The sequence below is a fragment of the Marmota marmota genome, unplaced genomic scaffold (genome assembly GCF_001458135.2).
Source record: "Marmota marmota marmota unplaced genomic scaffold, marMar, whole genome shotgun sequence".
In the NCBI taxonomy this organism is placed as follows: domain Eukaryota; kingdom Metazoa; phylum Chordata; class Mammalia; order Rodentia; family Sciuridae; genus Marmota; species Marmota marmota.
This window is the reverse complement of record NW_026000241.1, coordinates 14,147,685-14,163,134: the sequence shown is the minus strand read 5'-3', so window position 1 is coordinate 14,163,134 and position 15,450 is coordinate 14,147,685. Positions and strand designations below refer to the sequence as shown.

The 15,450-nt window shown below is 39.7% G+C and overlaps 1 protein-coding gene across 4 annotated transcripts in view; it reads left to right on the top strand.

The window, feature by feature from the left end:
• LOC107145478 (myosin VIIA and Rab interacting protein) overlaps positions 1 to 15,450 on the top strand; it is a 324,704-nt gene continuing 309,254 nt past the window's right edge. For all 4 annotated transcript variants that reach the window (XM_015489460.2, XM_015489459.2, XM_015489461.2 and 1 more), the window contains exon 1: positions 1 to 110. The gene's annotated coding sequence lies outside the window, so the exon portion shown is untranslated. The remainder of the gene's footprint in view (positions 111 to 15,450) is intronic.

The following is a 15,450-nucleotide window of genomic DNA, read 5'->3' as shown; positions in this document are numbered from 1 at the left end:
CCACGCGCGGCGCTGCGGCAGGTACCCTGGGCATCCCGAGGCGCGGTGGCCTGAACCCGGCCGCCATCAATGACCCCAGCCGCGGACCTTTTCCAGGCCGGCCAGTCCGTGTGAGTATTGTGCCCTCCCCTCCCTTCTGGCAGCTTTGCGCCACTCTCCCCTTCATGTTGCCGCAACTTTTAGGGTGGGTGTGTGGAGGTGTCTCTCAGGTTCCCCAGCACCCCGAGCGCGTCCTGAGCCAGGGCTCCCCGGCATGGCCAGTCTGCCTCTGCAGAGGAAGAAGCTGGATAGGGGAGACTTGAACTTGCTCAGGGATCCTGGCAGTCGGAACCGCCCCTTTTTATGCCTTCTGGGGCGGGGACCTCGCCTCTGCGTTTCCCTCGTGTTTTCCGGATCCCAGCTGGCCACGTAGTGCTGGGGCTGCGGTTCACCGCGCACCTACTATGCTACCTGCTGTTGGTACGGGCGTCTCAAACCATCCAAAAAGCGCCCCGCAGCAGCCCACTGTAGTGGATTTGACTCTTTCGGACTCTTAATTTCTGTAAAATGGGGCTAATCAGGGACCTGCCCAAGGTCATGGCTGGTGCGCAGAGTTAGAACTCGAGACCATTGCATCTGGCCCCGCCCCCGGGCTGCCTGGGCAGGGAAGCGCTGTTGAGGGTTGCGGGGGTGGGGTGGGGGGTTACTTCAGTTTCATCCCGGTCTCTTCCTCACACTCCTTTAACCCCAAAGATGCCAGACTTGGAGAGGTAGGAAACCTATCCCCAGGGACTCTACAGAACAGATAATCGCGAGGGACCTTCCGGATGAATGTGTTGTGGAGCGGTTCAGTGGTGGGAACCCCTGGACGTGCAGTGTTTGGGGGCACTCCTTCTCTTTCCCGTCACTTAATTTACTGACGTCTCGACGAGGGTAGGGGAATTTGTTAGGTACCTGCGTTGAGATCCGTATTGTTCTACTTCCTGCCCTCCCCTCGCCCCCCAATAAAGCCTGTCCCTGAAGATAACTATCCCAGAGACTCCAAGTGCACAAGGCCTAGATGGACCTGCCTAAGAGAAGCGGGTACGCCATGGGTTTGGTTTCCATTACATTTGCTCACAGCTGCTACTAGAAAATGCCTTGAGTCTGACTTCATTTCTGCCCTCCCAACCCCCACCCCTTGATCTGGATTTGTTGATTTGCTTGACACTTTCCCAGGGAAAGAGGGAGGGGACCAGTCCCAGAGTATGTAAATGCTGTTAGAGGTGAATTGTTTACCCCAGATTCCTGGAAGCAGTTCTAGTGCTGCTGGTGGTGGCATTGTGGGCTGCTTCACAGCTCTGGGCTGGGAAGCAGGTTGTCCCTACCTCTTTTGCCATTATCATCCGGGCCCTCCAACTCAGCTGCCCCTTCCTCAATTCTGAAATTCCGTGATGAGATGACTACTTAGATAATTTTTGATGTGACTGACAAGCATCTTTGAGCCTCAACTTTTTCATTTATAAAATGAAATAATATCTGTTTTTAGTCTTTCCAAGGCACTTGGGGCTCAGAGGGTATGATAGGTGTGAAAACTCACTGGGGTTATATTGAAACATAGGAAGAAAATGGTCCAAAGAATCTGGGGCTGGGGGTGGAAATGGAGGTAATTTAGGGAACTTGACAGTGACATCGGGACCCTCTTTGCAGATCTAAAAAATTATCCTTTGAGAGAAATTTAGTTTTGTTAAGGTTTTGAAAATACTGCTTGCTTTCTTCCTGCTTATGTTCTTTGCCTGGCCATGGATAGCTGCATCTCACCTAATTACCCACCTCCTCATCTGTGGGATATCTCTGTGGGCCAGAAGCTGTATCTAGGGAGTTGAGAACTGTCTGGGGGAGATGGGGAGATGGTGTGTGTGTGTGTGTGTGTGTGTGTATGTGTGTGTGTGTGTGTGTGTTGTCTTTTTGGAGATGGTGTGTATCTCTATAAGGCAGGGTTCTCTTTTTGATGGGTCTCATTTGTCCATATATGGGACAAGGTTGGGAGTAGAGAGAGAAAGAGGAGTTGTTTGGCTCCAGGATTTGTTCACTTTTGAGAAAATGAAGTTCTAGCCACACTCAGTAATTTAAACTAGCAGTGAAATAGATTGTGCCCTGTCTTCCTCTTTCCTGCCCAGAGGGACTGGAGGAGAGCTCATCTGTGGCTTTGGCTTTTAGAACAATTGATTTACTCTGTATAAAAAGTACCTTACAGAAAACTTAACTATCTCCCTGTGTTTTTTTTTTTGTTTGTTTGTTTTTGTCTTCCCAGTTATTATTGGTTCTCGTCTCAAAGGCAAAGTAAAGAGGAATGACTGATCAGACTTTGGCCAATTTGTCTTAATATTATATTAAAGTATGAAATAATTACAGAAAAAACTGCATCCTGTTCCACAATGTATAACTTAATGAATTTTCACAGATGGAAAGCACCTGGATAAAGTTCAGATTCAGAACTAAAATATTCCCAGTCTGCCCAGTTCTCCTACTGGCATGATTGTCCTTGCTTAGTTATGTCAGACAAGTTTTATTTTCTTTTCTCATTTTAGTTCTCAAGTTAAAATGAGACTTCTTGATAATTTTCTGCCTTCTCTTTTTATGAATGCAAACCAAGGATAGTCATACCTACGTCAGTTCAGAAAACTAGAAGGAAGAATTCAGTTTGAGTGGAGATGAGTTGGTGGTCCCCAAAGGCCCTGATCATTAGTTCTTTGATGGTGTAACGAGCCCACCTCAGATACAATAGTGACATTGATAGATGGAGGTCAATTCATTCCCCAAAGAGCTTTTTCAGAGTAAACTAGAATGATACAGATCCAAAATAGAGTGATATGAATGAGGAACAACTATGAATGAGTTCTCCTTTGCAACATACACAATGGGCATATTTTTAATTCCTTAAAGTTAAAAATCAGTGGGGAAATCACAGAATTTCAAAGCTGAGTGATTTATGAACTGTTTGTGCTGTTGCCACATGGTGGCACCACATTGGCTGCAGAACTGAAATATCAACAATCCTCTCACCAGCCCTCATAAAAGGATCCCAGGAATAAAATCCAACAGCCCAGTATCTCTGAAAAATGATTTTCAAATACTGCTTTCTAGTGTCTGGCAGGCAGGCCTCCTATTGACGCCTACTACTATGTCCATGGACAGGACTCTATTTCAGTCCTTTAGAGAGATGGCTTGTGGGTCAGGAGAAGATGTGTGTTGGAGGGGGCTGGAGGTGGGACACTAGCCTTTTCCTTAGCAATACGGAACTAAGGTCATTATGTCCTTGGAATTTTATTATATTTTACTTTTTGGTACTAGGGCTTCAACCTAGGAGCACCTTACCACTGAACTACATCCCCAGTCGTTTTTATTTTATTTTATTTTGAGACAGGGTCTTGCTAAGTTGTTTAGGGTCTTGCTAGGTTCTGAGGCTGGCCACAAAGTCGTGATCCTCCTGCCTCAGCCTCCCCAAACACTAGAATTACAGGTGTACATCACCATACCTGTCGGTCCTTGGGATTTTGAAGAGGGTCAATTAGAAAATTAACTTAGATGTGTTACATCTTACTCCAGAATTTCCCAAACAGTTTAAGAGATGGAGTTTTCTCTCCTGAGACTGGTAGCTCTTTACAAAGCACTGTCTGTCCATGGTGAACTTAGACACATGGGTCGGTCTGGCCATAGCCACACTGTTGCTGGAGGAAATGCCCCACGAATATCACGGGGTGGGCCCAAGTCACCAGGAGGAGATAGGGAAGCTCTCTCTAGGTTGGAGATGGCTAATAGGACCTATTCTATGCCCTTGTCAATCCATCACTATTTTCTTTCACTGTCAGCATGACTGAGATACTGTTTAGAAGGCTGTATTCATTTGGTGGCTAACCTTGCCTACAATCACTAGGAGTGTTATATGTTTGCTATGTGTTATACGCCCTCCCCCCCACACACATACACTGTCTCATTTACTCTTTCACACTTGGAGGTAGGCGGCTTTTCCGTTTTATAGATAAAGGATCTGAGCCTTGAAAACTATGCTCTTTTTCTAAGCTTGTGTACTTTGTGAGCCAGAGCAAGATTTGAAAGCCAATTCTTTAAGACTGAGACAGCTTCCCTTGCTGAGTTGTACCCTTCTGCAGGCTGGAAAAGTCTTGCATAATTCTTTTGTCCTTCCTGGCTCCTAGTCTAGTATTAAACATGCAGCAGCCACTTAAGTCTAAGGATGGGATTGCTGAAAATAGAAAATTCTCCCTTGAGCAAGCATAGAATCCAGATAGTGAAGGATGAGAACTTGGGGTTGAGTCCACACAATCTGCAACGTTGAGACTGAGTATGTGCCCATCAGTGTGTGTTGTCTTCTTTCCTGCTTACAATTTTATGTAATAGAGGGGTGCTGTATCTATTTTCATGATCTTGTTTCACCTAAACATTTCTTTTACAAGTGTTGATAACATTTGTTGATCTTTGTAGTTAATTCATTCCTTTGATATACCAGCGCTTAAACATTCCCTGTCGGTGGACATTAAGGTATCTTCACCTTTCACTATTATAAAAAAAGCACAGTGAATATCTTTGATAAGATCTTATAGAAATGTATGAGCACAAGGTAGGAATCCCCAGAAGATGAATAACCAACCAGTGGATGTGCTTCTGTCGACCTCTGGCTGTGCCTTAGCTTTACTGGGTTTTGCAGATTGCATTCCCAAGAGACTAGAGATTGGTTCACTTCACACTCCCATTGCAGTTTGTTGGAGTTCCTTGTACTCCCATGTCTGAATGTGACTGTTGTAGGTCTGGTTGATCTGATAAGCATGGAATGAAAGTATTTCACTGCTCATTCATTTTGCATTTCCCTTAGAGGTGATCTTCTTTATATATTTTGACTTTTGAGTTTCCTTATCTATGCTTTATGTATTTTTTTTTAACTGGGAAATTTTTTTTCAGGGGGTTAGATCTCATTTGATGTTTACATTTCTGTATTGTATGAGGCATGAGTCCAACTATGTTTCATTACAAAAACCATTTATCTCATTATCATTTAATGAATAGTTTATTATTTTCTCATTTAATAGTTTATTATTTTCTCTGTCATAGACCACTTTCTGGGTCTGTTGTTGACTCTGTTCTGTTCTTTTTGTCTTTTTGTGACTCCTGAACTAATATCATTTCAATTAGTTACGAAAGCCTTCTAATAAAACTTCCCTTATCTTTTTTCTTTAAAATTGTCTTGGTTATTCTTTTTTTTTTAAATTTTTATTGTTGGTTGTTCAAAACATTACATAGTTCTTGATATATCATATTTCACACTTTGATTCAAGTGGGTTATGAACTCCCATTTTTACCCCGTATACAGATTGCAGAATCACATCAGTTACATATCCATTGATTTACATATTGCCATACTAGTGTCTGTTGTATTCTTTTTTTTTTTTTAAATTTTTTAACATTTTTTTATTTTTTACTTTTTGGCGGGCACAACATCTTTGTATGTGGTGCTGAGGATCGAACCCAGGTGGCACGCATGCCAGGAGAGCGCGCTACCGCTTGAGCCACATCCCCAGCCCGTGTCTGTTGTATTCTGCTGCCTTTCCTATCCTCTACTATCCCCCCTCCCCTCCCCTCCCCTCCCCTCCTCTCTCTCTACCTCCTCCACTGTATAACCCTGAGGGTCTCCTTCTATTACCATGCAATTTCCCTTCTCTCTCCCTTTCCCTCCCACCTTTCGTCCCTGTTTAATGTTAATCTTCTTCTCCTGCTCTTCGTCCCTACTCTGTTCTTAGTTACTCTCCTTATATCAAAGAAGACATTTGGCATTTGTTTTTTAGGGATTGGCTAGCTTCACTTAGCATAATCTGCTCTAATGCCATCCATTTCCCTGTAAATTCTATGATTTTGTCATTTTTTAATGCAGAGTAATACTCCATTGTGTATAAATGCCACATTTTTTTTATCCATTCGTCTATTGAAGGGCATCTAGGTTGGTTCCACAGTCTTGCTATTGTGAACTGTGCTGCTATGAACATCGATGTAGCAGTGTCCCTGTAGCATGCTCTTTTTAGGTCTTTAGGGAATAGACCAAGAAGGGGAATAGCTGGGTCAAATGGTGGCTCCATTCCCAGCTTTCCAAGAAATCTCCATACTGCTTTCCAAATTGGCTGCACCAATCTGCAGTCCCACCAGCAATGTACAAGTGTACCCTTTTCCCCACATCCTCGCCAGCACTTGTTGTTGTTTGACTTCATAATGGCTGCCAGTCTTACTGGAGTGAGATGGTATCTTAGAGTGGTTTTGATTTGCATTTCTCTGACTGCTAGAGATGGTGAGCATTTTTTCATGTACTTGTTGATTGATTGTATGTCCTCCTCTGAGAAGTGTCTGTTCAGGTCCTTGGCCCATTTGTTGATTGGGTTATTTGTTATCTTATTGTCTAATTTTTTGAGTTCTTTGTATACACTGGATATTAGGGCTCTATCTGAAGTGTGAGGAGTAAAGATTTGTTCCCAGGATGTAGGCTCCCTATTTACCTCTCTTATTGTTTCTTTTGCTGAGAAAAAACTTTTTAGTTTGAGTAAGTCCCATTTGTTGATTCTAGTTATTAACTCTTGTGCTATGGGTGTCCTATTGAGGAATTTGTCTTGGTTATTCTTGACCCTTTAGATTTTGAAATGAATTTTAGGATTTGCTCCTTTTCGTGAAAAGTTCTGTCTTAATTTACGTTGAATCTGTAGATTAATTAGGGAAGACTTTACCTTATTGACACATCTAATTCGTGGACATGATCTCTTGATGAATGGTCTTTTTAGATCATTCTAAAAGATTTACAGCATTCTCTAGGAAGGTATGGAAGTTGTATTAGGTATTTTACAGGTTGTTGTCACTTTTAAATTGACAGCTCTGTTGAGGTATGATTCACATACTGTGCAATTCAATTTTATTTAAAGTTTACAACTCAAGTTTTTTTAGTAAATTCACAGTGTGTATAGAAATCAGCATGATTTAATTTCAGAATATTTTTGTCTCCTGAAAAAGAAACTCTGGACCCATTAACAGTCACTCCCTGATCCTCCTACCTCAGCCCTCACCACATACTTAGTCTACTTTGTGTCTTTATGTATTTGGCCATTCTGAATATTTCGTATAAATGGACTCATACAATAATACAATATGTGGTATTTTCCATCTGGCTTCTTTCAATTAGCATAATGTTTTCCAAGTTTATGTTTTACAGTAGCATTGCTTCATTCTTCTTTATTCATATATTCTATCCAATGGAAATATCACATTTTCTTTATCTGTTTTGTTGCTTATGGATTTTGGGATTGTAAATCCCTTGTAAATGGGATTGTTTTCTCTCCAATTGCCTTTTAAAAATTGGTTATTGACAGTGCATAGTTATTACTATAGGAATGTTTTGCATATCATTTCCTACCTAGCATCTTTGTTGGTTTGTAAATTTTCTGGATATTTTGTAGAAAGCCATATGTACCACAAATAATGGTGTCATATGTACCACAAATATGGTGCTTATTTCTATCTTCTTCTTGGCTCTCTGGTATAATGCTGAGTAATAGTGGTGATAGAGCCTCCTCTAAATCTGATGTCTGACTTTGGTGTAAGGCTTTTAAATATTCACCAAGAGTTGTTGCTTTACATTTGGAGTAGAGACAGCCTTTACCATGTTAAGAAAGTCATGCTTCTGCTGTTCTAGTAGTATGTGTCTTTTTGTTTGTTTATATGTTTATTTTTTTTCAGTGCTGAGAATTGGACCCAGAGACCTTTCAATTTCTTAGCAAAAGCTCTACCCCTGAGCTACATCCCTAGTCCCTGTCTTTGTATTTTAAAATTATGCCCATTCCTTTTCTATATCTTCTTTAATCAATTGAAGTTGAATTATCCTTATATATGATATTAGTTTATTTGAGTTTTCCTCTCAAAGACTGCATTATGAGAAAATCTTACATACGTCTAAGTATAAAGTTATATTTTAGCTGGGCAGGGTGGCACAACAACTTTAAAATCCCAGTGGCTCAGGAGGCTGAGGCAGGAGGATCACAAATTCAAGGCTAGCCTCAGCATCTTAGCAAGGCCCTAAGACAGCGAGACTGTCTCAAAATAAAATGTAAAAAAGACCTGGGGATGTGGCTCAGTGATTAAGCCTGGGTTTGGTCCCCAGTGTCAAAATAAAATATATTTGCTTTTTGAAATTATCCCACCTTGGCTCCTCACTCTGAGGGTGATCTCCTTTTTCAGAGAGGCATTTTGTGTTCTTCAACTTAAGGTTCAATGGCTTGAGGGAAGATGAGGCTGGTTGGGAGAGTTTGCAAGGTTAATAAATATGAAGCACTCTGAACAATGCCAGTCACATAAATGTTATTATCATAATTATGTCATGCAGTTAGCAATGAATTGTCAAAGAGCATTGATTTGGAGTCCTGAAAAAGGGACATCGTTGGGGACTGTCCAAATGGGACAGTTCACCACACCCAGAAAAAAAAATCACCTTTATGTCCATCACTCAATCCCTGTTGAAAATTTTGTATATTTTTTCCAGAGGTCATTTGATATAATATAGATATATACAGAGCTTTCATAAGTTCATTTTCTGAATCTTACTAGCTTTGAGGCTTCACTGGAATAGGAGCTAGCCTCACATGAAAACATTCACTAACAAACTGTCCAGTTATATATTAGTCCCCATCCTGATGTCTTAACATAGCACAGAGGGTCTTTGCCTACCTAAGCATCATTTTCTTTATAGGTCACTTGCTCCCTGATTATATAGGAGTTTATTTGGACCTCATTGTGCAAATCCATTGCATAATGTAATTGCAAATCTTGCAAAAGATGGAGGAGCTTGTTAAGTGGATGAAACTGGGTTGACAATCTGCAGGGAACAGTTGCTCACTGTGGAACGAATGGGATGCCGGCAGCCTCAAACCTGGTCAGAATTGAAAAAGGGAAACAGGAACTGAGAGAAGATTCCATACATGCTCCAGAAGAGAACGAGTAGAATGATAAAATAGGAGGAGGGTCTTTCGATGTCTGTCCAATAACTTTGCACAAAAATGATACTCTTGTTGAGCTTGTCAAAAAATGTCAGATGCTCATTGAAGGATGTTTTGTGCTCTTCTTTAAGTTTACTGGGACGATTATGCCCCAAATATGAAAACTTGCTTTTTACTTTACTGTATTGATGAAGCAGAGTATATCTGCATGCTTATATAGCTCTTCATAGCTGATATGACTACAAAGTTGTCCATGGGGTTCTCTTTCTTATTTTTTGTACATTCAGCAAATTTTCATGTATCATTCCATGTTAGGTTGGGCTGTTAGATTGTTTTACACAAATCATGTTCATACTTTTAACTGCTAAATTCCATTCCATCATGGAATGTATCTTATTAATCTATTTCTACATGATGGACTTTAGATTGCTTCTGTATTTTTGGGCTATCACATGGATGCATTTAGTAAACATCTTTGAAAAGTATTTATGCACACACACACACACACACACAAGAAATTTTGGAGAATATATGCCTAGAATTGGAATTGCAGGGTCTTATTTTATATATACTTTTAGTTTGATCACCCACTGCCAAATTGCTTTCCTAAGTATCTGCACCCATTTCAACTCCTGTAGTAATGCAGACAGGTAGGGCCTATCACATTAAGGAAATAATATGACAAAAGGAAGGAGAAAGGTATTAAAGGAAAAAGTATATGTGTATATATGTTTCCATATATATATAAATGTCCTAAAGTTCATTTAGGAAGCTCAGAGTTTTTGACCTTTTTATTTCAAGTCTTGCATCACATAAATGATTATGTAGAAATAAAAATAATTAACTTCATATCAATATTTACTGAGTTTGGGAGAATCTATGAAAGTTTTAGTGTTCAGCTACTCAGTAGTGCCTTTAATCAGGACAAACTGCAAAGGAGGTGAACACAGGTAAATGGAAACCAGGAAGCTACCTCCTTCCAACTCGGTCCTACCTCACCTGTCCCAGGATGCAGACACTGTAATCATTGAATAATTATTTCAGTTGTAGAGGCACCCCCTCCTCCACAGAAAATCTTAATTAAGGGTCTCCAGAAATCTTCACCATAATTGATTTTAGAACTGTCAGCAAAAGGATCTCTGCAAAAGAGTTCAATGTAGTTAAGCTTCCAATTTCCTGTTGCTCTACCTTACGATCATTAAATTTGGCCACGGGCTTGAAAGAGATCAGCACTCCAGGTGCTAAACACCCCTTTACTAGTTTTTCACAAACATTTCTGGACACTCTAGTATAGTAACAATACACATAATAGTTTGTAAAAGTTTTCAAGGTTTAAAATCCCAAACTGCCAGAATTCCGGATTCAGGGGTATTGATTGATTACAGTGAAAGCTTTGCCCTCTGAACCTGGTTGCAACCAAATAAACATGCTTCCTGTTTTCCTATCTGGTGTCCTGCCTTGTCAGTCCCTACAACATTTTTACCATCTCTTCTTTTAAAATGTAGAAGACCTTGGTTCGGGTAATTCTAAAACAACACTGTGTCATTAACACTGGTATGCAAATAAGTTTGTGTGACAGATTGCTAGTGACTAGAGGACCAGCACAGCTCACCCGTACCAGATGCTAGTGAGGAAAAGGCAGAGAGATGACGGATTTGACTGGAGGTGGGCTGACTGCTGAACCAAGAGAAACTTCACCCACTTCAAACTCTCTCAAAGAATGGATTCTGCATTTCTGTAAGGAGAATGAAAAGAGCCTTATGAAACTATGTGCCTAAAATTGTTATTGGCTTTTTTATTCAACTCTTACCTTCCTTAGGTAATTATGAGTGGAATTTTCCATATGTATTTATATATCATAGGTGAGGTAAGAAAAGCACTCTATGGAGTATCATTTTGTGGATTTGATTTAGAGCGAACACCACTGGGGTGACAGATGTGTTCTCTGCATCTGTGATGTGCATATCCATGCTGTGGGCCTACAGTTTAATCCGACTGAGCAGGCATTTGGAAAAACAGTGCAAGATGAGCCTCAAGGAAGGGCAGGTGCCTGGAGGACAGAGGTGCCCGAGGCTCAAAATCTGTTTGCCAAATTCCTTAAATAATGTTCTAACACTGGATCCTGGTGGCTCAGAGAACTATGTACAAGTTTCCTCTTTTGGGCATAATATGCAACAACCTCAAAGTATGCAGGGTCATTGTTTATACTTGAAAGCCTACAGGACAGGATCCTGTTGGCATTATTGGGGAAAAGGAAAATAATCCAAGCCTCGTAACGTTTTTTTTTTTTTTTTTCTTCCCTCTGAAGGTAGCCTAATCTTCAAGCACTAAGCAGTGCTTCTATCCCACACCTTTTCCCAGCTTCCTCTTGGAAATCCCTATCTCTAGCATTTTTTCACTAAAGAGCTCCAGCTTCAGAAAGGTGGCTGCTTTGGTGTTTACGTTTTATATAAATGTAGTCTTGTTTTGCTTCTTTTGAAAAACGATTTGTTCATCATTAGGGATTTTGACTTACTGAAATGACATGTAATCAGAGCGTCTGTGATTCTCTCTTTCTTTTACAACTAAATAGAAGGAAAATCAGAGATGCTATTTTAATTGAATTCCTGTTCAAAGCCTTTGAGAAACATCAGCAGTAGATTTTCAGGTCTGTGGTTCAGCGATGTCAGGTGCCTCTCCCATTCTGGTGCCTGAATGCTGCTGAGATCCCTTAATGAGGTTTTCTGCCTCAAAGAGTCCCATGTGCTCCCAGATCTGAATTCTCCTCCCACACTTTCCAGGTACCTGCTCTTGCTTTTCCAGATGCCACCACCGCTCATTTTCTGCTTAGATTCCTCTCCCCTCTGGATGCTTTTGATGGTAGACAGCAATGCAGGGCTGACATTTCCCTTTCTCTTCTACAAATGGTCCACACACAGGCAACGAGGAGAACAAGAAACTAAAGAACAAATGCAGGTTTGACAAATTTGGGAAATGATTGGAATCACTTCCTCCCCGAAGTGGAAAGTTTGCCAGAAGAAAACAAATCGAGTGGTATGCTTGGGCCCAGGCACTTAAGAGACATAGGGATCGATGTAGACATTCCTAAAGGCCAGGGCTGTGCTGTCTCTCTTAAGCAGTGGTGGCTAAGGAGGCCCACAGAGGCAGTGGGCACTTTCGATGCTAAATTGGTGAGGCTGGCTTTGAATTTGCCGTCCTTCTGCCTCAGCCTCCTGGGCACTGGGATTACAGGTGTGTGCCACCCACTGTGCCCAACCTTACTTCTTGATTAGTCTCACCTGAGTTCTTTTCTAGTTTCCCAAAGAACCAAATTTTGGCTTTCACTTCTCTATCTCATCAGTCCTTTCTATGTATTAATCTTTCCTCTCATCTATATTGTTTTCTTCTTTCTACTTTTTGGCCTTATTTTTCTCATCTCTTATATTTAGATGATTAACTCATTGATTTCACAGCCCTTTTCTTTCCTATTTACATTTAGGACTATACATTTTTTTCTAAAAATCATATAAGCCATGTTTGCATTCCTCAAGTTGTGATTGTTATTATTCCCAAGTGAGTTTTAAAATTTTTCTTTATTATCTCTTATAAGTTTTTGTATAGAAACAAATTTTTTTTTCCTACTTTAATACACAAAAGAATGTGGTCTGTATCATTCTAGTTCTTTGAAATTTGTTGACGCTTGTTTTATGGCCTGGTATAGAGTACTTTTTTTCATAAATGTTCTGTGTTGTCTTGAAAAGAAAGTCATTGGTTCCAGTGACTTACTTTAATGTAAGGTAGTTAATTATATTATTCTGTTTTTCTTAATGATGTTTTGCAGTTTGATTAGTCAGTTATGGGAGAAAGTATGGAGAGGTGAATTTATCAGTTTTACTGGGTGCTTCTTTTGCTTTTTCTTTGTATGTTTTGAAGTAATGTACTGTTGAGTGCATCTTAGTTTAATTTGAGCATTCCCTTCTTAATCTCTAATAATGCCTCTTGTTTTTAAGTATGTGTTTAATAGAGCAGTACTGGTTTTCTTTTGCTTAGTCTTTCTTTTCTTAGTCTTTGCCTCATCCTTTGCTTCTCTTTTTTCTAGAAACATACAGCTCTATATGTTTTAATTTCACCTGTGAAACTGTTGGTAATAGCACTAATTTGCTTTATATCTTTCTAACCTCTAAGTTTGAATGTGAAAGTTATGATTATTTATAGTCTTACCATTCATATATTTGGATTTATTTTTCCATCTTAACTTGGTTCTCTAAGCTGGTTCCACATTGGATATACAGAAGCCCACCCTGCTTTATCTATGGGGGTTTTGTTCCAAGCCCCATGGTGGATGCCTGAAGCTGGATAGTACTGCACCCTGTGTATACTCTGCATTCCCCTACATTCCTGCAGTGTTGCCACATACCCTAGAGTTAATCTTCCTTCCACGTTTTCTGCCCTGGTACCTCCTTGACCTCACTGCTCTTGTATTTGGGGGCCACTCTTCAGTGCAGTAACAGCTACTTGAACACAGGACTGGGATTCTGCCACAATCCGTCTTATAACTGAGATGACTTTTGGTTGACTAATGAGTGTTGTGGAAACACTGGACAAAGGGATTGTTCACACACAGGGTGGGATGGAGGGGTAGCATGCGACTTCATCGTGCTACTCAGAATAGCATGCAATTAAAAATTTGTGAATTGGGCTGGGGATGTGGCTCAAGCGGTAGCGCGCTCGCCTGGCATGCGTGCGGCCCAGGTTCGATCCTCAGCACCACATACAAACAAAGATGTTGTGTCTGCTGAAAACTAAAAAAAGAATAAATATTAAAAATTCTCTCTCTCCCTCTCTCTTTAAAAAATAATTTGTGAATTGCTTATTTCTGTAATTTTCCATTTAATATTTTCAGACCACACAATTGACTACAGATAATTGAAGTTGTGAAAAGTGAAACTACAGATGGGGGGGTGGGGTACTACTGTACTTAGGTGCTCCATCTGGCTGCTTTTTGTATTGATTTAACCCTCTCTACAACCCCACATGACATTTTACTTTTCCATTTATTCAAAAGCTTTATATTCTATTGTGATTTTATAGCATTTATTATACTGTAAATTTAACATATATATTTACCTTAAAAAACTAAACTGAATCAAAATTTATTTTTTTGGGCTGGGGATGTGGCTCAAGCGGTAGCGCACTCGCCTGGCATGCTTGCAGCCCGGGTTCGATCCTCAGCACCACATACAAACAAAAGATGTTGTGTCTGCCAAAAACTAAAAAAAAAAATAAATATTAAAAAATTGTCTTTCTCTTTCTCTTTAAAAAAATTATTTTTGTCTTGAGCAAGTCAAAGACTTTATATTTAACTAAGATCACCCTCCTACTAAATTTATATGTTAATGTTATCTCATTTCAGGTCAACCTTTGTAAAACCTCAAGTAGAAGACATTCTTGTTATTTTTTAATGTTGTATGTAATTTATTGACAATATTATTCCACTGCCTTCCAACTTCCATTATTGCATTTTTAAAATTCAGCTAACAATCTGGTTTTTGTGTTTTTTGTTTTTGCAGGAGGGGGTCTGTTTTTTTCTCTCTAGCTGATTTTTATGACTTCTCTCTGTCTTTGTTGTTCTGAATTTCGCTAGGATGTCTGTAGTAATGGATTTCTTTTTAATTATCCTGCTCAGGATTCACTGTGCTTCTTCAATATGAAGACTGATGTTTACCCAATAATCTGGAAATGTCTCACCCATTGTTTCTTTGATTGTTGCTTCTGCACTGTTCTCTACTAGCTCCTTCTAAAACTCTTATAGAATAGTAGGGGCACCTTCTTTCTGTATCACCTGAGACCTTTCATGTTTCACTTCCTTGCTTTTTTCCTGCATTCTGGGCTTTGACTTGTACCTGGATTCTTTTTACATTTTCTCTGCAGACCTCATTTCTTTTCATGGTTTCAAACATCATCTATGCCAATGATCCCTAATGCATATTTCTAAGCCAGACCCCTCTCATGAACTCCTAGAATAATCTATGTGACATTTTCCCTTGAGTGTTAAATAAATGACTCTAAATCAATTTTTTTGAAAGCTGAATCCCTGATCATCCCTAAACCTGTCCTACCTGCATTTTTCTCATCTTAGTTGCTTAGATATCAATCAATATAATCAATATTACATTGATTTTCCCACTTATAAGGAATACATTCACTTATTTCTTGGAACTTTTAAAATAAAAATACTATTGATGCATTTTCCTTCTTTTTTTATTACTAATATTTGGAATCTAGTGCGTATTTTCCAATCACAGCACATTTCAATTTAGGTGCTAAATTTTCAACAGAATTACTTGATTTGAATGGAGTACACAATAAGTACATCCTTATACTGGAGTTGTTCTGAATATATTTACATAATTTATATGTAATGGCCTAATTGGATATCATTTAAATTTTAATTAACTAAAATGAAATGTCCAGT